Consider the following 17,615-nt stretch of genomic DNA (forward strand, 5'->3'; position numbering starts at 1 on the left):
ACACTGAAACAGAAACAGACTGGAGCGGACGTGTGGAGACGCACGACAGCAGTACTTCAAAACAATAGTACTCAAGTACAACGGCCCAAGAAATTATTCAAGAAAAAGTATTTGGGAAAATTACTTAAGTACAAGTAACTGTCTGGACGTAACATCTGATTTATAATTTGAAGTTAAAGCCTCAGTATGAAACTTTTAAATCGGAAAATAGACTAAAATAACAGCATGTTGTTTTTATTGCACTGAAAAACCTGCGCCCCTTCTGTGCACAGGCTCGCATCTCCACAAACCTGACTCTTACTTGACATAGAGGAGGATATCATGGAGTCATGCAGGTGACCATGCCACATCCAGAAGGTTCCACAGTGTTGCTTTAAGGTAGAAAAGGTTTCAGAGGATCAGAGTCAAGATGATGGAATGTGACACAGACGTACAGGTAAAAGAGGGATTATTCTGCACATCTGAAGAAGAAAAGCAAGAGAAAGAGAGAGAAGAGAAAAGAGAGAAGAGAAAAGAGAGAGAAGAGAAAGAGAAAAGAGAGAGAAGAGAAACAGAGAGAAGAGAAAGAGAGGAGATAAAAGAGAGAGAAGAGAAAGAGAAAAGAGAGAGAAGAGAAGCAGAGAGAAGAGAAAGAGAGGAGATAAAAGAGAGAGAAGAGAAAGAGAGAAGATAAAAGAGAGAAGAGAAAGAGAAGAGAAAGAGAGAGCATGTTATATGTGTGTGTGTGAGACAGAGTGAGAGATAAAGAGAGAAAGACAGTAAGTGAGAGATAAAGAGGGAGAGAAAGAGGAGAGTACAGTGTGCTTGTGGTGTGTGTGAGAGAGAGGGAGAGAGAGAAAGACAAAGAGAGAGAGGGGAGAAAGAGACAGTAGTAGAGCTGCTTGTGAAGGTGTGAGATATATAGATAAAGAGAGAGAGATAGATAGAGATAAAGACAGTGAGTGAGAGATATAGATAAAGAAAGAGGGAGTGTGTGTGTGTGAGAGAGAGAGAGAGTGACAGAGTGGAGGTGTGTAAAGAGAGAGAGTGACAGAGCGGAGGTGTGTCGGGGGAAGCCCTTCTGGCAGCAGCCCAGATGTGGCTCTCTGCCAAAGGGACCAGAGCCAGACTACAGACCCTCTCTCCTTTCTCTCTGTATATCTATCTCTACTCTCTCTCTCCTTCTCTCTGCTTCTCTTTCTCTCTTTCTGACAAAAGGGACCAGAGCCAAACTACATACCCTCTTCCGTTTCTCCCTACACCTTTCTCTCCTCTATGATCCTCCAGTCTCTCTACCTCTCTCTTTCTCTCTCTCTCTAGTTTGAGGTCACATGACTTCAGCACACTGTAGAATCTCTCTAGTTTAACCTGAGCTGGAGGTCAGAGGTCAGAGGTCAGGATCCTCAGGTGGTGTTCTCTGTGTAACTGTCAGGCTGAGGATGTGTTGAGGGTGTGTTGTTGTAATTATTGGGCCTGTCCACTGAGCCGTGGGCGCGCACGTGAGAGCCGTGAGCGTACACGTCACAAGGAGCCGTGCACGTCAGAAGGAGCCGCTCACGCTCAGATAAACCTTCTGTTTGGTTATGATAAAAACAAAAAGGAGGATCCCACAGGGCGCAGTGCAAAGGAGTAAAAGACTTTTACACAAGTGGAACAAAAAAGGAACAATTTTAAACTGGAGAAATGACAAAATAAAACAAGAATCACATCAGAACAGAGTTAAACTACAGGGAGGGCATCTGACACACAGGGAGGGCATCTGACACACAGAGAGAGCATCTGACACTCAGGGAGGGAATCTGACACAGGGAGGGCATCTGACACACAGGGAGGGCATCTGACACACAGGGAGGGCATCTGACACAGGGAGGGCATCTGACACACAGGGAGGGCATCTGACACAGGGAGGGCATCTGACACACAGGGAGGGCATCTGACACAGGGAGGGCATCTGACACACAGGGAGGGCATCTGACACAGGGAGGGCATCTGACACACAGGGAGGGCATCTGACACAGGGAGGGCATCTGACACACAGGGAGGGCATCTGACACAGGGAGGGCATCTGACACACAGGGAGGGCATCTGACACAGGGAGGGCATCTGACACAGGGACAATTCAAGGGTCCTCTGGGTGGGGGTGTAGGGTAGGGTCCTCTAGGTAAGGGTGTAGGGTAAGGTCCCCTGGGTGGGGGTGTAGGGTAGGAGGGTAGGGTCCCCTGGGTGGGGGTGTAGGGTAGGGTCCTCTAGGTAAGGGTGTAGGGTAAGGTCCTCTGGGTGGGGGTGTAGGGTAGGAGGGTAGGGTCCTCTGGGCGGGGGTGTGGAGTTGGGTCGTCAGGGTGGAGGTCTGCAGTCATATTCTCAGGCTTGACAGAGGTTTGGTCGATAGAACACAATTCATTTTATATTGTCCTCTGTCCTCACTCTCCCTCTTTCTCTCTCTCCCCCCTCCCTCTCCCTCCCCCTTCCCTCCCTCTTCCTCTCTCACAACCTCTCTCTCCCCTCTTCCTCTCTCACCCCTTTCTCTCCCCCGTCATCCCTCTCTCTTCCCCTTCTTTCCCTCTTCCCTCTAACCCCACTCCCTCTCCCTTTCATCCCTCTCTCCCTCCCTCATCTCTCTCTCTCTCTCTCTCTCTCTCTGTTTCATGGCGTCAGCAACAAACCATCTCAAACTTTGGCACAGTCAGCTGAGGCTAAAAAAACAGCCATTGTTCTCTCTACAAAAGACATCAGATGCCCTCCCATCCTCCTGTCACCCTGTGTGTCAGATGCCCTCCCATCCTGTCACCCTGTGTGTCAGATGCCCTCCCATCCTCCTGTACTGTTCGCTGAGATGGGGGCAGGTCAAATGTGTCTAGTTAATCTGCAGATGTGGTGGTGTGTCAGATGCCCTCCCTGTTGTGGTTGGATAAATAGATAAAAATAGAAATGATCAGGGACAGATATGGTGTTTGATTCTCAGGTCGAGATGGTGTTTTGGAGGAATCGTTTGGCGTTCGATTCTCAGGTAAAGTTGGTGTTGAGGAAGAATCGTTTGGTGTTCGATTCTCGGGTAAATTTGGTGTTTTGGTGGAATCGTTTGGCGTTCGATTCTTGGGTAAAGTTGGGGTTTTGGAGGAATCGTTTGGTGCTTGATTCTTGGGTAATGTTAGTGTTTTGGAGGAATCGTTTGGCATTCGATTCTCGGGTAAATTTGGTGTTTTGGAAGAATCGGTTGGTGTTTGATTCTCAGGTAAAGTTGGGGTTTTGGAAGAATCGTTTAGTGTTCGATTCTCGGGTAAACCTGGTGTTTTGGAGGAATCGTTGGCCGTTTGATTCTTGGGTAAAGTTGGGGTTTTGGAGGAATCGTTTGGCGCTCGATTCTCGGGAAAATTTGGTGTTTTGGAGGAATCGTTTGGCGTTCGATTCTTGGGTAAAGTTGGGGTTTTGGAGGAATCGTTTGGTGCTTGATTCTTGGGTAATGTTAGTGTTTTGGAGGAATCGTTTGGCATTCGATTCTCGGGTAAATTTGGTGTTTTGGAAGAATCGGTTGGTGTTTGATTCTCAGGTAATGTTGGGGTTTTGGAAGAATCGTTTGGTGTTCGATTCTCGGGTAAATTTGGTGTTTTGGAGGAATCGTTTGGCGTTTGATTCTCGGGTAAAGTTGGGGTTTTGGAGGAATCGTTTGGCGCTCGATTCTCGGGTAAAGTTGGTGTTTTGGAGGAATCGTTTGGCGTTCGATTCGTGGGTAAAGTTGGGGTTCTGGAGGAATCGGTTGGTGTTTGATTCTCAGGTAAAGTTAGTGTTTTGGAGGAATCGGTTGATGTTCGATTCTCGGGTAAAGTTGGGGTTTTGGAGGAATCGTTTGGCGTTCGATTCTCGGGTAAATTTGGTGTTTTGGAGGAATCGTTTGGCATTCGATTCTTGGGTAAAGTTGGGGTTTTGGAGGAATCGTTTGGCGTTCGATTCTCGGGTAAATTTGGTGTTTTGGAGGAATCGTTTGGTGCTTGATTCTCGGGCAAGTTGGTGTTGAGGAAGAATCGTTTGGTGTTCGATTCTCGGGTAAATTTGGTGTTTTGGTGGAATCGTTTGGCGTTCGATTCTTGGGTAAAGTTGGGGTTTTGGAGGAATCGTTTGGTGCTTGATTCTTGGGTAATGTTAGTGTTTTGGAGGAATCGTTTGGCATTCGATTCTCGGGTAAATTTGGTGTTTTGGAAGAATCGGTTGGTGTTTGATTCTCAGGTAAAGTTGGGGTTTTGGAAGAATCGTTTGGTGTTCGATTCTCGGGTAAACCTGGTGTTTTGGAGGAATCGTTTGCCGTTTGATTCTTGGGTAAAGTTGGTGTTTTGGAGGAATCGTTTGGCGTTCGATTCTTGGGTAAAGTTGGGGTTTTGGAGGAATCGTTTGGTGCTTGATTCTTGGGTAATGTTAGTGTTTTGGAGGAATCGTTTGGCATTCGATTCTCGGGTAAATTTGGTGTTTTGGAAGAATCGGTTGGTGTTTGATTCTCGGGTAATGTTGGTGTTTTGGAGGAATCGTTTGGCATTCGATTCTTGGGTAAAGTTGGGGTTTTGGAGGAATCGTTTGGCGTTCGATTCTCGGGTAAATTTGGTGTTTTGGAGGAATCGTTTGGCGTTCGATTCGTGGGTAAATTTGGTGTTTTGGAGGAATCGGTTGATGTTCGATTCTCGGGTAAAGTTGGTGTTTTGGAGGAATCGGTTGATTTTCGACTGTCGTGTAAAGTTGGTGTTTTGGAGAGTCGTTTTGGAGGATTTCCGGGACCGAGGGGGAGCTGTAAAAATATCTCAGACTAAACTGAGTCTGGACAAACGCAGTGGGCAGGACACATTCCACAAATATTTCTGAAACATGAGCACGTTCTGAAAATCACAGGAAAAACCGCACAAGAGGAGGAAGAGAAGAGGAGGAGAGGAAGAGGGAGAGGAGAGGAGGAGACAGAAGAGGAATAGAGAGAAGTGGAGGAGAGAGAAGAGAGGAGGAGGGGGGAGGAGGAGGAGAGAGAAGAGAGGAGGAGGGGGGAGGAGGAGGAGAGAGAAGAGGGGGGAGAGGAGGGGAGGAGGAGAAAGAGAAAAGAGGAGGGGAGGAGAAGGATAGAGCAGAGAGGAGGAGGGAAAGGAAGAGAGAGAGGAAGATGGAGAAGAGAGGAGGAGGAGGGAGAAAAGAGGAGAGGGGGGGCAGAGAAAAAGAAGAGAGAGAAGTGGAGGAGAGAGAGGAGGAGAGAGAAGAGGGGAGGAGGGGGAGGAGGAGGAGAGAGAAGAGGAAGAGGGGGAGAGGAGGGAAGGAGGAGAGAGAAGGGGAGGAGGGGTGAGAGGAGGAGAGAGAGAAGAGAGGAGGAGGGGGAGGAGGAGGAGAGGGAAGAGGAAGAGGGGGGAGAGGAGGAGAGGAGGAGGATGGAGAAGAGAAGAGGAGGGAGGAGAGAGGGTGAGGAGAGAGAGGGGGAAGAGAGCGAGGAGGAGGAGGAAGAGAGGGACAGAAGAAGAGATGTTCCTGCTCTCCTTTGCAGATGTGGTGGTGTGTCAGATGCCCTCCCTGTTGTGGTTGGATAAATAGATAAAAATAGAAATGATCAGGGACAGATATGGTGTTTGATTCTCAGGTCGAGATGGTGTTTTGGAGGAATCGTTTAGTGCTTGATTCTCGGGTAATGTTGGGGTTCTGGAGGAATCGTTTGGCGTTCGATTCTCAGGTAAAGTTGGTGTTGAGGAAGAATCGTTTGGTGTTCGATTCTCGGGTAAATTTGATGTTTTGGAGGAATCGTTTGGCGTTCGATTCTTAGGTAAAGTTGGGGTTTTGGAGGAATCGTTTGGTGTTTGATTCTCGGGTAAAGTTGGAGAGCTGGAGAAAAAGGGGGAGAGGAAGAGAAGCAAGAGGACGGAGAGAAAGGGGAAGGGAGGAAAGAAAGGGGTAAGACGGAGGAGAAAGAGTGAAGAAAAGGGAGAGAGGGAAGGAGATAGAGGAGAAAGAAGAGAGAGAGAAGAGGAGATTGGAAGAGGAGAGAGGAGGGCAGAAACAAAGAGGGATAGAGAGAGGGGAGAGAGAGGAAAAAGAAAGAAGAGAGAGAAGAAGAGGGATGGAGAGAGGACAGAACGCCAAAACACCAAAACAAAACTGACTGTTGATGTTTTTCCTTAAATCTCTGATGATTTTGGGATAAAAATGCAGGATTTTTGTTTAACGTCACAGATTCAAACTTCAGACAAAAAGAATCAAAAGTCCAGAATGATCCAAACATCACCTCAAGACATCTAGAGTCTGTTTGGGTTCAGCAGCTCAGCTTGATTCACAAAATTAAGACTCAAAATCTATGTATTTATTATTATTATTATTATTATTATTTTAAAGTGAATTTGTGACAAAACTGTCAAGAGAACAGGAGACAAACATAATGCACTAATATGTTTGATACTGTTTTCTTCTCCTCTCCCTCTTCTCTCTCTCTTGCTCTTCCACCTCTCCTCACCTTGTCTCTACTCCTCCCCCACTCTCTACTCCTGCTCTTCTCTCTCTTCGTCCCCTCCTCCCCCTCTCTGCCTTTCTCTTCTTCAAAAACCTAAAAACAGATGAATGAAAGTCGGAGGGTGGTCTTCCAGCTCACTACGTATGCATGCTCCTCAAAAGAGTGAGAGAAAGAGAGAGGATGAGACGGAGGGAGGGAGGGGGGATGAGAGGGAGGTCGAGAGATGGCGGAGAGAGGAGAGAGAGGGAGAGAGCAGAGGGTAGAAAACTAGTATGAGAAAATGCGAGAGAGAAGAGGGGAGAGGAAGAGGGAGAAGGAAAAAAGAGAAGAAAGGAAGAATGAGAGACAAAGAGAGGAGAGAGAAAGAAAGAAGAAAAGAAAAAGAGAGAAGGATAGAGAAGGGGTAAAAGGAGCGAGGGTGGGAGGAGGGAGAGCGAAAGAGGGCAAAAGAGAGGGAGGAGGGAGAGTAAAAGAGGGGTAAAGAGAGGGAGGAGGGAGAGGGAAAGAGGGGTAAAGAGAGGGAGGAGGGAGAGTGAAAGAGGGGTAAAGAGAGGGAGGACGGAGAGTGAAAGAGGGGTAAAGAGAGGGAGGACGGAGAGTGAAAGAGGGGTAACGAGAGGGAGGAGGGAGAGTGAAAGAGGGGTAACGAGAGGGAGGAGGGAGAGTGAAAGAGGGGTAAAGAGAGGGAGGAGGGAGAGTGAAAGAGGGGTAACGAGAGGGAGGAGGGAGAGTGAAAGAGGAGTAAAGAGAGGGAGGAGGGAGAGTGAAAGAGGGGTAACGAGAGGGAGGAGGGAGAGTGAAAGAGGAGTAAAGAGAGGGAGGAGGGAGAGTGAAAGAGGGGTAACGAGAGGGAGGAGGGAGAGTGAAAGAGGAGTAAAGAGAGGGAGGAGGGGAGCAGTTTTTAGAAAGCTGAGGTTTGGTTTCAGACGAGGCTAAAATAGTTCACAGATTGAGAGGCTCCAGAATCAAAACAAAACTCCACAAAGAGAAAAAGAGGCTCAGAGACAACCACAGCACGACATCTGGGAGGGCATCTGACACAGCACAACATCTGCAGATTACATACAGACATTTAGCCTGTCCCCATCTCAGTTAAAGAGGGGCTATTTTACTTCTCTGGGGTATTAACTGTAATATTTAGATCACCATGTTTCCTTTTATTGTTTTGAAAATGCTATATTCATGCAAAACAACGTATTAACGTCTTGAGTCTCTCCTCCCTTTGCTCTCCACTCTAACTCCCTCCCCCTTCAGAGCACTAACAAAACACAATCAGCTGCCTCCCACTAATGAAACTACTGCACATCACATCAGGTTTGTCAAGTTGTAGTGTAGTTTTATATCATGTTTTTTGTATATTTATGGAGATTTGGGTGTGGGTGACATAGGCTTGTGGGCGGAGCCTCGTACAGGCATTGATGACATCCAAACCTCTTCAGACATGTTTTTGATGAGGGAAGAGTGTTGACATTGAACATGGGAAAAAGATAAAATAAAAAAACTTGATCCTGCATAACACCCTCTTTAAAGTCTACAGGGACATGGGAGAATGGGAGGGCATCTGACACACAAGGAAATAAGAGCCAAAGATGTGAGAAAAAGCAGAAAGAAATACAGGACAGATCAATGCAACACTGATCACAAACGGACATATTTACAAACTAAACATACTCCCTCTCTCCAACACCCTCCTCCTCTTCTCTCTCTCTTTTAAGGCAATCTTATTCGATCACTCTCTTCCTCTTTCAGTCTCCCCCTCGCTTCTTTCTTCCTCCCCTTTTTCTCTACATCTCTCCCTCCTTTGTTCCATCCTTTCACCCTCTCATCCTCTACCCATTCTTTGCCTTTCTCCCTCTCACTCTCTCTCAAAACCCCATTTCTATCTCTCTCTCCCTTCCTCTTCTCTCTCTTTACCCCCTCCTTTCCCCTTTCTCTCCTCCCCTCGTCTCTCTCTCTGCCCCTCTCTTCCTTCTTCTCTTTTCTCTCGGCTCTTTTTACCTGTCTCTCTCCCTCTCTCTCCTCCTCTTCTGTCTGCCTCACTCCTCTCTCTCTCTCCCTCTTCTCTCGCTCTGTCCATTCTCTCTCCTCCTCCTCCTGCTCCTCTTTTCTCTCTCTCTAGCCCCCCTCTCCCTCCTAATTTCTCTTCACCCTCTCCTCCTCCTATTTCCCCCCTGTCCTCCACCTCCTCCTCTTCTCTCTCCATGCCCCCCTCACTTTCCTCCTCCTCTCCCTCCTTCCCTCTTCTCTCTCTCTCTCTGCCCCCCACTCTCCCCCTCCTCCTCCCCTCTTCTCTCTCTCTGCAACCCCTCTCTCCTCCTCCTCTTCTCTTCTCTCGCTCTTTACCACACACAGTGGGTTCATTGTGATCTATTCAGAACTCTTCACTTTATCATTCAATTAGGAGCAGCTTTCACACAACTCAGAAAAGAAGAGAGGAGAGAGGGAGGAGGAGGATGGAGAGAGGAGAAAGGGAGGAAAGGAGGGAGAGAGGGAGGAGGAGTAGCTTTCACACGACTCAGAAAAGAAGAGAGGAGAGAGGGAGGAGGAGAGAGGGAGAGAGGGAGAAGGAGAGGAGGAGGGAGAGAGGAGAGATGGAGGAGGAGAGGAGAGAGAGAGGGAGGAGAGGAGGGGGGAGAAAGGGAGGAGAGAGGAGAGAGGGAGGAGGAGCAGCTTTCACACCACTCAGAAAAGAAGAGAGGACAGAGGAAGAGAGGAGATGAGGAGAGAGGGAGGAGGGGAGAACAGGAGAGGAAAGTGGAACGAGGGAAGAGGATAGAGAGAAGGAGAGAGGGAGACAGAGAGGAGGACAGGGAGAGGGAGGAGCAGCTTTCACACCACTCACAGAGGAGAGAAGAGGGGGAGGAAGGAAAGGGAAAAGGAGGGGGACGGAGGAGAGGAGAGGGGGGAGGGAGGAGAAGAGGAGAGGTAGGGGGAGGAGGGAAGAGGAGGGGAAGGAAAGGAGGGAGGGAGGAAGAGGGAGAGAGAGAGCATGTTCTAGTATTATCAACTAAACAACAGGAAAATTTGTATATCCATTTTTTGCAGTGTTTTGGAATGTTTTGGAGAGAGTGTGAAGAGTGACAGAGGGAGGGAGGGGTGGAGGGGTGGAGAGAGAGGGGGTTGAAAGGGAGAGAGTGAAAGAGGAGGGCGGCAGCAAGGGAGAGGCGGAGGAGAAACTAGAAAAAAGGAAATCCGAAAAGACAAATTCAAAGCACAGAGAGAAGAATGGTGAGAAGAACGACACTCGAGGAAAGAATGACATAAGTGAATGAATGAAGTGTTCAAAGAGAGAGGGGGAGGGAAGGAGGAGGAGGAACGTGAGAGAGAAGAGGGGGAGAGAGAGAAAAACAGATGAAAAGAGAGAGAGAGGAGAGGGAGGGAAGGAGAGGAGGAGAAGAAGAGGGAGGTAAGGGAAATAGAGGAGAGGGAGAAAGACAGAAAAAGGAGAGGGAAAAGAGATGGAGAAGAGGGACGGAGAAGAAGAGAGGAGGAGGGAGGTAAGAGAGAGAGAGAGGAAGGAGAGGTAAGAAAGAAAGAGAGAGAGAGAGAGGAGAAGGGGAGGGAAAGAGGGAAGAGAGAGGGCAAATTCAGGGCAAAAACATGGCTGATTAAACAATTACTTTTCAGACAAAATCATCATAAAGCTCCAAATAAAAACATATCTCTGCTTTCATTTCACATCTAAATGTATGTCTATGGTGGAATGTTCAGCAGTTACCATGGCGACAGAATGCACACATTAGCAAACACAGCCAGAAAAGATTTAAGATCTCAAGACAAAACGCTTCAGACAGAACAGAGCCTCCAGTTAGCGTTACACCCCCAGGGAATGTTAGATGACATCAGCTGCAAAGTATCAATAACAAACTAATGTTCTGGTTTGATCTGCAGAACGAGTCCAACAGCATGTCAGAGGTCAGAGGTCAGAGGTCACGTGAGGTCAGAGCACAAATTGCAGCAAACAAACACAAACAAACTTCTATCTATAACAAGAACAAAACAGGTCTGAAAGACTCATCACAACCAAAATCACAAACGTTTTGACGTTCTGTCATTTCCTCCCTGTGTGTCAGATGCCCTCCCTGTGCCAGTCAGTTTGTCAGTTCTTATTAAAATATAAATAATAAATAAAATCACAAGACAACGTCTACTCCACCAGAAGAGGGCTCTTGAGGTCAAAATAAGTCATCTGTGTGCTATCTGCTTCTAATTATAAAGTGTTGTATTGTCCAGGAAAGAGTAAGTCTGCAGTTAGCATGCTAGTTGCTATTAGCTTTGTTGTTAGTCACAGTAAAACTCCACTCTGATCTCTGAGAGTTGTGAAAAGTGCTTATAAACTCATCATGGTGAGTCATTAGAATGTTCTGAATCCATAAGGAGGAGGAACTTTGGACCAAACTGTTTAAAATGAACCAGTTCTGTTTTTTGAATTATGTTTTTAAGATGTAAAAATCAGGTACAGAGACTTTAAAGGTAAAAGTGAAAGTTTGCGATTTGGACTTTGGAGGAAATGAGAGACATTTTCGAGCGTTTTTGGACTGCTGTGGCCGACTCAGGATGACTCAGGACGGAGATGTAGGAGAAAGAGAGAGAGAGAGTAGGAGAGAAAGGGAGAGATAGAGAGAGAGGGAGACAGAGGGGAGAAGAGAGAGGGAGAGACAGACACAGAGAGACAGGGAGAGAGAGAAGAGAGAGGGAGAGAGGATGGAGAGAGGTTCATTCATAAAAACAGAGGGATGGAGGGGCAGGGCTGTAATCAGGAGCTGTATCTGAGTCATAAAGAAACTGTGAATCACATGTGGTTTATATCAGGGCTGTGTTTAAAATGCCTTCATAATCTGTACAAGTCGTGTTTAAAATGCCTTTATAATCTGCATGCGTTGTGTTTAAAACGTCTTTATAATCTGTACGAGTTTTGTTTAAAACGCCTTCATAATCTGTACGAGATGAGAGTATCATAGCAACCAAAGAGCTAATCAGGAGCGAGGCTGTTGAAGGTAACGCCCCTTCACACCGCTGGTTTAGCAGGGAGTGGCTGCTTAGCAATGCAATCAATTAAACCTGTTGCTAACGCTATCGGGAGTGACCTCGGAGAAAGAAGGTGCCTGATTTGTCTGTTATTAATGTTCATATCTTGATTTACAGACACAATAGTGAAATAAAATCCCCAGGATCACATAGAGCGGGTTAACGTGAACATTTTAAGACCAAAATGACGAGTCTGACAGCAGCAGTTACAGAGAGAGGGGTGAGCTGATGGAGCTGGAAGTGCGGCCATGATCACTTCCTGTTTGGAACACGATGGCTAGTAGGTTAGCCGTGTCGATTTATATAAACAGTCTATGCTCTGACCGCAGCAATCAGTTGACGATTAAACATGCCTGATCCCAATCTCTCAAAGTTTTGATTAAAATTCCTACTTCATACTACAAAAGTAATTTTAACTGTGACTCTATAGGAGAACACATAAACAAAAACTATATGTACACAAATGATGACAAGCACTCCACAATCTCATGTTCAAAATCTGAAGAATAAAACAAACACTTTAACATGAGAGAAGCAGCAAAGGCCAAACATGTGTCTGTGTCTGTGTAAGTACATGAGTGAAGTACACACAGAGTACACAACACGATCATAATGAGGTTCTCAGGCTCTGTCTCTGACCCAAAACCAACACTCTGAAAATAACACACAGACACAAATACTCAAGTAAAAGTACACTTACTCAAATCCAACATTCTGAAAATAACACAAGCACACAGGAGACAAATACTCAAGTAAAAGTACAGTTACTTAAAGGTCCCATACTATTCTCTGATCTCTGCTCTAATGTTGTTTCCTCATCACAAACAGACCTGAAGTTGTGTTTTGTTTCATTCACATGTTTAACACACAAATCCTGCATATTTAGGCTGAGTTCTTCTCTCAAACAAAAAACACTTGTGTTACACCTTATGATGTCATTAAGTGGTAAAACAGGGAGTGCTCCACTGTGTTTTTAAACTCCACACACCTTCACTAGAATCATTTGGATCATTTCAGTCCTGGAATTTGCCAATCTCTACTGAACTAAAGGTAAAAGGAGCTGTTAACTTGAAAACTACCACTTCATGACATCACAAGGTGGAACGGAGCATTTTGAGCTTTGGAGATGAACAGACTAATAATAAAGTGTTACTCAAACATGTGTGAATGAAACAAAACACAACTCCAGATCTGTTTTTGAGGAGGAAACAGCTTTAGAACATGGAATAAAGCTCACTGGGGTCAGTTTTGTGTAATATAGGACCTTTAAAGCTGCACTGTGTAACTTTTCTGATGAAGGATACATCACCTTCTTGTTTCTATGGAGCTGTTATTACGATGCCTGGAATGTTCCAAATATGGCATTCAAACAGATCTATTTTGCATTTATTAAGTGCTACTGGTAAAATCAACACCCTGAAACACAGCTATGAGTGAACTCGTCTCTCCACAGATCTGATCTGTGACTCTGTTGGAGTCACTAGCTTGTCATCACCATAGAGACAAGCTTCATAGAAAAAGTTACAGAGTGTCTTTAATATGTATGAGTGTCAGATGCCCTCCCTGTGTGTCAGACTGAGATGGGGGCAGGTCGGATGTCTGTGGTAACCTGCAGATGTTGTGGTTGGATAAATGGACTTCCATGTGTCCGGACTTGCAGATGGACAGGAGCCTTTGTCCTTGTTTCACTCAGATGCCCTCCCATGTTATGAGGCCTGAGGCAGACCTGGTCTCGCTTCAGTAAACAGAGCTCTGATTGGCTCAAACCAAAACCTCCTAATTCAGGTGACTACAGTCAACAACCAGGACTAAACCAGGACTGAACCAGGAGTAAAGCTGAAGTAAAGTAGGACTAAACCAGGACTAAACCAGGACTAAACCAGGACTAAACCAGGACTAAACCAGGAATAAACCAGGAATAAACCAGGACTAAACCAGGACTAAACCAAGACTGAACCAGGACTAAACCGAGACTGAACCAGGACTAAACCGAGACTAAACTAGGACTAAACCAGGACTAAACCAAGACTGAACCAGGACTAAAGCTGTTTAGTAGAACTAAGCCAGGATTTAAAACCAGGACCATATCAGGTACAATCCAGTCCAACTTTACTGCTCAAAACATGTCTGAAGTAACTGTTCAATCCTGAGTTTACTTCTAAAATGTAGAGTTAATGTGACTCAGGCCTTTAGTCTCAAATAAAACTCCAGTAATTAGACCAGTGCCGTCTGTATCAGCAGCTCATGCAGTACACACAGTATACACACTACACTGCAGTACACACAGTAGTACAGTGCAGTACTTTCACATACTCATAATCTAAATTCTGTTTCCTCTGGAGTTCCTCATGTGGCTGATCTCCACCTGCACACACTCACAGTGGCGTCATGGCAACAGATCTTATCACTGCTTCCTCCCCTCCTCCTCTTCTCTCACTCTCACTTTCTCTCCTCCTCCACTCCACCTTATATTCCTCCATTCTCCCGTTTGTTTCCTCCTTCTTTCTCTCTCTCCACTACTCTGCCTCTGACACTATGTCGATTATCATTAAATTCATCATCACTGTATCGATCATCACTGTATCCATCATCACCGTATCAATCAGCACTGTATCAATCAGCACTGTAGCGATCATCACTATATCGATCACATAACAGATGGAACAGTAGTTTCTGGGGTGAGTGTTTATCGTGGGACTTTTTCTCTAGTGGGAAGTATTTTTTTAATTTTTCTGATCTAAGAGAAACTCATTGATAAACTCGATGATGAACTTGATAAAGTCAATTATGAACTCAATGATGAACTTAATAATAAACTTGATGATAAACTCGATTATAAACTCGATGATAAATGCGATGATAGCTTATTAACTTTCTTTACATGAACAACTCCTTAAATTTTTTCCAGTCTGGTTTTAGACTCCACCACAGCACTGAGACTGCTCTTATCAAGGTGACAAATAACATCTGCCTCAACACTGATGCAGGCAAAGTCTCAGTCTTGATCCTGTTAGATCTGAGTGCTGCCTTTGACACTGTGGATCATGGGATCCTCTTACAGAGACTAGAGGACTGGGAGGGCATCTGTGGTACTGCACTAAACTGGCTCAAGTCCTATCTACAAACAGGGAGGTCTTTGTTGAAATTGGAAAATGTGTCTGAAATAAAATGTCCCTGACCTGTGGGGTCCCCCAGGGTTCAATCCTGGGACCCCTGTTGTTCAGTCTCTACATGCTGCTGTTAGGACAGTTAATACACAGCAATAATGTGTCACACACAACTGTGCAGATGACACTCAGATCTATGTCTCACTGCAGCAGGTGAATATGGACCAGTGGATTCACTCTGCCACTGCATCCAACAGATCAGTGTGTGGATGTGAAACAACTTTCTTCTGCTAAACTCAGACAAGACTGAAGTCATCATCTTTGGCCACAGAAACATGGAGAAAGTGTCAGCAGTCACCTCCAGTCTCTCTCTCTAAAACTTTCAAATTAGGCTAGAAATCTAGGGGTAATAATGGACTCAGACTTATCCATGCATTTGTCTCCAGTAGGTTAGTCTACTGTAACGTCCTGCTCACTGGCCTCTCCAAACGAGCCTTAACACAGCTGCAGTACATCCAGAACACTGCTGCTCGGGTCCTGACTAGAACCAGGAAGTACGAGCACATGTCCTGTTCTCAGGTCTCTGCACTGGCTCCTGTGGCTCAGAGAATAGACTTTAAAGCAGCTCTGCTTGTGAACAAGTCTCTCCATGGACCAGCACGAAAGTACATCTCCCACATGTTAGTGCCATATGAACCATCTCACACTTTGAGGACTTCAGGGACCGGCCTCCTGCTGGTGCCCAGAGTCAGAATGAAACATGGGGGATCAGCATTTCAGTTTTGTGCAGCTAAAACCTGGAATAGTCTTCCTGAAGATGTGAGACAGGCCTCTACTTTGACAATGTTTAGATCCAGACTCAAAACACTTTTGTTCAGCTGTGCATATGACTGAAAGGTTTTTATTCTGCACTTTTCTCCTTTAATGTTCATTTTATGATGATTATTTGTGATTATTTATGTTTTGATTTGTTGTATTGTGATTTTAATGTCTTTTTTATTTTGTAAAGCTCTTTGAATTACCTTGTGTATGAATTGTGCTCTACAAATAAACTTGCCTTTCCTTGCCAAAAATTCTATTATAAACTAAATAATAAACTCAATGATAAATTCGGTAACTCAATGATAAATTATAAATTTAATGATAAACTCAATGATAAACTCCATGACAAACTCAATTATGAACTCGATTAAGTCAATGACAAAGTTGATAATAAACTTGATAAACTCAATTATAAATTTGACAAACTCGATAATAAACTCCTGTGGCTCATTACAAACACAAACTCACTGCTCAAGTGCTGCATTTATTTATTTATTTATTTTGATATTTATTTATTTTGTGCATGTGTGTGTACATTTGACTTTTGTCTCTAATTAGACAGAAATTACTGTATAACAAAAAAAACTAACAAAAATAAATCAGTTTGTAATGAAATGTCATGTTTTTACACTATAATAAACTATGACTCTGTGTAAAAGTATTCAAAGTATTCAGAATGCAGTACTCTGATTGGCCCATGTTACAGAATACTTTACAAAATACATTTTAATGCAGCATTAAATTTTCTGGAATTAAATATTCAGTACCTCAATCCCCACTCCTACAGTACTGCAGTACTTCACTCCTTCAGTACTGTATTTTCTGTGTGTACATTTCTCTACATTCCTTCGGTCCAAAGCCTTTGCGCGTCCGCGGGACGGTGCGGAGTAAAAGGCCTGGTCCGGGCCTAATATATGCGGCCCACGTGCTCGTGACAAAAACAAGGCGAAGCTTCAACAACAAGTCCCCCCTGCCCCCGCCCCCTCCCGCGCGCTCAGGTCTGCGGAGGGTCCTAGTGTTTTTTACGCACTTATGTCACAAGCGCGCGCACCCACACGCACGCGTACAAAACATCCGCGAGCTCAAAACACGGCACGAGCTCCGCGGATAGAACCAGAGACAGTGGGACAGAAGCGAGCCGTGTCCGAAAATGAGCCCGAAAATGTGCCCTCTGTCCCGGCCACAGCTCGCTCACAGCGCGGGGAGTTACACAAACTTTTATCCCCCCCCCCCCCCCCTCTCTCTTTCTCCCTTTATCTCCCCTCTCTCCCTCTCCTCTCATCCCCTCTCTTCCCTCTACCCCCCTCTTTTCCTCCCCCTCTCTCTCTCCCTCTCTCTATCTGCTCCCCTCTCTCCCCCTCTCTCTCTATCTCCCTCTCCACTGCCGCACAGCCTTTGATAAATAATCTCTCCAAAATCATCCCCTCAACGTAAACTCACAAACACGCGGTGTCACGGTGCGCGAGGCCCGGGACCGCAGCTCCACGTTCACCGACTTTAACCGACCACTTTAGCCGAGCCAAAACAACAAACAGCGCGACAAAAGCACGAGCGTGGACGGTGAACGCATGCTTTAAACGTCCACAAACTTCCACAAACTCGCACAGTTACGCACACACCGACCCACTTCGGTAACGACACATTCATAACGCGCGGAGTGGCCCCGGGGCGAGAGGAGCCGCGAGGCCGAGGACAGAGCACCAAACCCGGGCAGAGCAGACCAGCGCAGCCCCACATGCAGCGGAGCCACTGCAGCGACACGACGAGCCCAGAAAAGCAGCAGTTACCAACCGAAAAGTTTCCAGCGCCGCATGAGCCTCTCCGCGCGGATCTGTCCCGGATCTGTCCCGGATGGTCCCGCTCTGGCCCGGTTGCTCCGCGGGGGGACAGGCCGTGTGACTCCCGGGGCCCGCGGCGTATGTCCCGGGGGTGGTTCGGGGGCTTTTCTCGGTTCTTTTGGGTCTCTTCTCGGTCGGGGCCTGCGGAGCTCAGGCTGCGGCGCACTTCTGGGCGGTGAGCATTGTGGGAGAGTGACGTCACACTTTCACAAAGTTTTTTTTTTTTTTTTGCAGGCGCGCGGGTCTCACGGCTGCACGGGCCCGGGCCGTACGTCCGTGTTTACACTTTATAAACATGTACAGGAGGAGGACTGAGGCCCCGCGCCACCTCCAAACGCGCTACGAGGTTTTAAGGTTTAAATCACGTGAGGAGCGTCCTGTGCG

The 17,615-nt window shown here is 46.1% G+C and overlaps 1 protein-coding gene across 1 annotated transcript in view; it reads right to left on the reverse strand.

Moving 5' to 3' along the window:
- plagl2 (pleiomorphic adenoma gene-like 2) overlaps positions 1-17,385 on the reverse strand; it is a 36,067-nt gene extending 18,682 nt beyond the window's left edge. Inside the window, exon 1 of the mRNA XM_033970021.2 lies at positions 17,185-17,385. The gene's annotated coding sequence lies outside the window, so the exon portion shown is untranslated. The remainder of the gene's footprint in view (positions 1-17,184) is intronic.
- Positions 17,386-17,615: the final 230 nt, after the last annotated feature.

The sequence above is a fragment of the Periophthalmus magnuspinnatus genome, chromosome 7 (genome assembly GCF_009829125.3).
Source record: "Periophthalmus magnuspinnatus isolate fPerMag1 chromosome 7, fPerMag1.2.pri, whole genome shotgun sequence".
Classification (NCBI taxonomy): domain Eukaryota; kingdom Metazoa; phylum Chordata; class Actinopteri; order Gobiiformes; family Gobiidae; genus Periophthalmus; species Periophthalmus magnuspinnatus.